We start from the raw sequence: 4,726 nt of genomic DNA, 5'->3' as shown, positions 1-4,726 counted from the left end.
GGCAGGGAAATGTTGAAAGGACACAGCCTGGATACTGGATTCAACAGTAGCCAAAACACTGCTATGTTATCAATTACTGCTGCAAAAAACACAGCACTAGAAAGAAGCTGTGAGGAGAATTAACTCCAGCTCAGCCCAGCCCAATACAGTAGGAAATAGAATCATAGAATGGTCTGGATTGGAAGGGACTTCCAAAGGTCATCTAGTCCAAGATATCTGAAGCCAACAGGAAAGAACAGTGTATGACGTCAAACCACAGATGTGTTATTCAGTAACTGTCACAAGTGACCCTCCAGGTTACCCAGAAGATCCTTCTATTTGATTGATAGAAATGCTACAATGCCATGAAAGTGGAATCCTGACGTAAAACGGAGTTTTTAGTTTGTTTTCTCAGTTCAGTTATTTTTGCATTTTACTTTCCAACCACCAGTTTTTACTTTCAGTCGGATTTTGAGGTTTTGCCACAACATAACTCTTCCTGACCCTGGCCACACTGCACTTTTAAAAAGCACTTTTTAAAGAGATGCCAACAGAAGAGCAGCAGGAGTAAATACTTCTGCAGTGAGTCAGCAGGTGTTTTTCAGCCCCTAGAGGGAGTTGTGAAACATGATGAGCTCTGGACTGTATCTGTTACTTCTATCAAAAGAGGTCAAGAACTTTTCTAAAACACTTTTTTTTTTTTAAGTCATATAAAAATGCATTGGTATAAATCACAGAATCACCAAGGTTGGAAGAGACCTCAAAGATCATCAAGTCCAACCTGTCACCACAGACCCCACCTCTCAAAAAGTAAGAACAAAACACAAAGAATGTCCTGGCAAGAAACCACAGGACTCAGAAAGAAGAAACTTGTTTTATCAGCTCTGTCATGGATTTGCTACGTGGCATCATATTGCACTGCTTATTTTCTTAGTGTTATTCATTTACTTATGCATTTTGTATTAATTTGCAACATGACACAAATGGCATAGCCTAAATATTGTGTTCATGAAATCTCTTTAACACTTATGAAAAGCATCTTTGCAAAGCTGGCTCCTAAATTTCATTTGCTGCACAACAGGAATAACAATTACCTTCTCTATATACACAGCTCCTAAAGGATGGATCATTTACCTTTCTTGAGATAGCTCTGTCTTTTTCATCTAGTTTTCATTGCTCTGTGGCTGGCATTTTGGCATATTTTCCCCCTTTTGTCTGGGTGTCAATGCATCAGTACTGAAAGGTACTTTTAGATGGGTATATCTTTTTTTCTTTTTTCTTTTTTTAAATTAGAATAGAATAGAATAGAATAGAATAGACCAGACCAGGTTGGAAAAGTCCTTTGAGGTCATCAAGTCCAACCTATTATCCAACACTATCTAATCAACTAAACCATGGCACTAAGCACCCCACCAAGTCTCTTCCTAAACACCACCAGGGATGGTGACTTCACCACCTCCCTAGGCAGCACATTCCAATGGCAAATCACTCTTTCAGTGAAGAACTTCTTCCTAACATCCAGCCTAAACCCCCCTGGCACAGCTTGAGACTGTGTCCTCTTGTTCTGGTGCTGGTTGACTGGGAGATAAGACCAGCCCCTGCCTGGCTACAACCTCCTTTCAGGTAGTTGTAGAGAGCAATAAGGTCTGCCCTGAGCCTCCATTTCTCCAGGCTAAGCAATCCCAGCTCCCTCAGCCTCTTCTCATAGGGCTTGTGCTCCAAACCCCACACCAGCTTTGTTGCCCTGTTCTGGACACATTCCAGCAAGTCAACATCCTTCCTAAACTGAGGAGCCCAGAACTGGACACGGTACTCAAGGTGTGGCCTAACTTATGCATTGTACAGGAGCAGAACGACCTCCCTGCTTCTTCTGGCCACACTGTTCCTAATCCAGGCCAGGATGCCATTGGCCTTCTTTGCCCCCTGTGCACACTGCTGGCTCATGTTCAGCCAGCTGTCAATCAGTACCCCCAGGTCCCTTTCTGCCTGGCTGCTCTCCAGCCACTCTGACCCCAGCCTGTAGCACTGCATGGGGTTGTTGTGGCCAATGTGCAGAACCCAGCACTTGGATGTGTTAAATCTCATGCCCTTGGACTCTGCCCATCTGTCCAGCCTGTCAAGGTCCCTCTGCAGAGATCTCCAACCCTCTAACAGATCAACTCCTGCCCCCAGATTGGTGTTGTCTGCAAATTTACTGATGAAGGACTCAATGCCCTCATCCAAATCATCAATGAAGACATTAAAGAGCACAGGGCCCAGCACTGATCCCTGGGGCACACCACTAGTGACTGGCTGCCAGCTGGATGTGGCACCATTCACCACCACTCTCTGGGCTTGGCCCTCCAGCCAGTTCCTAACCCAGTGCAGAGTGCTACTGTCCAAGCCACGGGCTGACAGCTTGGCCAGGAATAAATAATTGAATAAATGGTAATTATTTCTTGGTGGGTTTACTCAGCTTCTTTTTTTATTTCTATGTTTCTTTCCTTCTCTCATCCTTCTAGCCCCCCTTATGTTGTCCTGTGCTGACTATCTTAAGAACCTCTTCTGCAAACTGTGAACTGTAGTTCTGAGAACAGAGCTCTCAGATGCAGGAAACATAACTTCAGCTGATATGTCAAGATAATCCTCTACATATTTTTGCTGGAATTTTTTTCCCCTCCATATGATAGAATAAACAAATTGGGACAGTTCCACAATCTTCTTTATGAAAGTCACAAATTCTACAGGGGAATAAAACAACCTTCTTTACTGCAATTCTAATAAAAATAGGCTAGGAAGACTAATCCAGAAGTCTTTCCACTCTTAATTAATTCCTATTGGCTTAACATCAACTATCTTTTCTTTCCATAGTCTCAAATTTGAGCTATTAGATCACTGGAAACACAGACACATACATATAGGCTTGGCTAATACAGCTGAAGGCTGTGTGGCCATCCAGCGAGACTTGGACAGACTGAGGGCTGGGCACAGAGGAACCAAATGAGGTTCAACATGGACAAGTGCAGAGTCCTGCATCTGGGGAGGAATAATAAACTGCACCAATACAGGTTGGGAGGTGATCTGCTAGAGAGCAGCCTTGTGGAGAGGGACCTGAGAGTCCTGGTGGATAGCAAGTTATCCATGGGACCGCAATGTGCTCTGGTGTCCAAGAAGGCAAATGGGATCCTGGGGTGTATTAAGAAGAGTGTGTCCAGCAGATTGAGGGAGGTTCTCCTCCTGCTCTACTCTGCCCTGGTGAGACCTCATCTTGTGGAATGTGTTCAGTTTTGGGCTCCCCAGTTTAAGAGGGACAGGGATCTGCTGGAGAGGGTCCAGCAGAGGGCTGCAAGGATGATTGAAGGTCTCTGGAGCACTGCCTTATGAGGAGAGGCTGAAGGACCTGGGGCTTTTTAATCTGGAAAAGAGAAGACTGAGAGGGGATTTAATAAATGTTTATAAATATCCGAGGGATGGGGGTCAGGAGGGAGGGGACAGGCTCTTCGCACTTGTTCCCTGTGATAGGACAAGGACCAATGGATGTAAGCTGCAGCACAGGAGGTTCCACCTCAACACAAGGGGGAACTTCTTTACTGTAAGGGTCAAAGACCACTGGAACAGACTTCCCAGAGAGGTTGTGGAGTCTCTTTTTTCTTCTTTCAAGGCCCATCTGGATGTGTTCCTCTGTGACCTGAGCTAGATTGTATGGTCCTGCTCTGCCAGGGGGGTTGGAGCCAATGATCCCTTCCAACCTCTGACATCCTGTGATCCTGTGATCCTCTGAAATCATGACCAGAGGTTTTAGAAGAAATACCTACCTCAACATCACAGATCTTCCAGACATTATTCAGCAATTCAGATATGAATATCTTGCCTTTTCCTCCCCCCCCAGCTTAATCATACTGCTGTGTGTACATTGGTCAGTTTTGAAAGCAAGGAATTGAGAAAACAGCAGAAAAAATTATTTCTGGCCAACTGCAGGTGGACAAAAGCAACAGGGACATCTCATGATGGTGTTAGACTCACAGGTTTGCCTCCTGACCCTCTACTGCTTTTGGCTTTTTTATCTTTTCCACTCTTCTTTCTCCTGAGCCACAGGACCTCCTGCCCAGCCTCAAACAGCATCTTGTTGAGCTGCAGCTCATAGTCTTCAGAGCATAAGTGAGTTCTTTGCCTATCCTGGCATTTGGAATTCTTGCCTTCTGGAACATTTCTCCCCACTGCCCTACTTTCAGCATGACTCCCCTCCCAAGCAGCAGTGAGAGGGACAGAGCAGGCACAATCCGTTCCCACCTTGCCAACTCTCTAGCAGCTCCCCTGCCCCTGCTCTGACTGACACCTCTTGTTCTCTGGCACACAGTGTGAGCCAAGTGGATGTTTCAACAGCAAGCAGGGGCAAGGCAGTAACAAGAAAAGAGCAGAGAATTGTAAAGTAGCAAAGCATACTCTATTTTTTCTTCCTCTTTATCCCATTCATGTTTGTTGTACTGGAGCTTTGCTTGTTTGCTTACTTATGCTGGGAAGTGGAGTGGACACAGGGCTGTGGGACCAGGACCCTGTGGCCATTAGCAAGGGTTTTGCAGCTGCTGCATTTCACAAGATACCTTTGCAATCACCTTGGCTGCAGAATCGGCACAGACTGTTTGCTTTCCCTCCCTCTGTTTGCATCCATTGGCTAGAGCCATCTTCCTTCCAGTTCCTACCTTTTCTGGAATGTCAGTTAATGCCAGTTAACATCAATAACAGCAATGCCTCACTTTTCAGCTACAGG

Source organism: Melanerpes formicivorus, unplaced genomic scaffold, assembly GCF_026170545.1.
Source record: "Melanerpes formicivorus ecotype bairdi unplaced genomic scaffold, bMelFor1.0.p_v2 SCAF_2, whole genome shotgun sequence".
NCBI lineage: Eukaryota > Metazoa > Chordata > Aves > Piciformes > Picidae > Melanerpes > Melanerpes formicivorus.
This window is presented reverse-complemented; position numbering follows the sequence as displayed.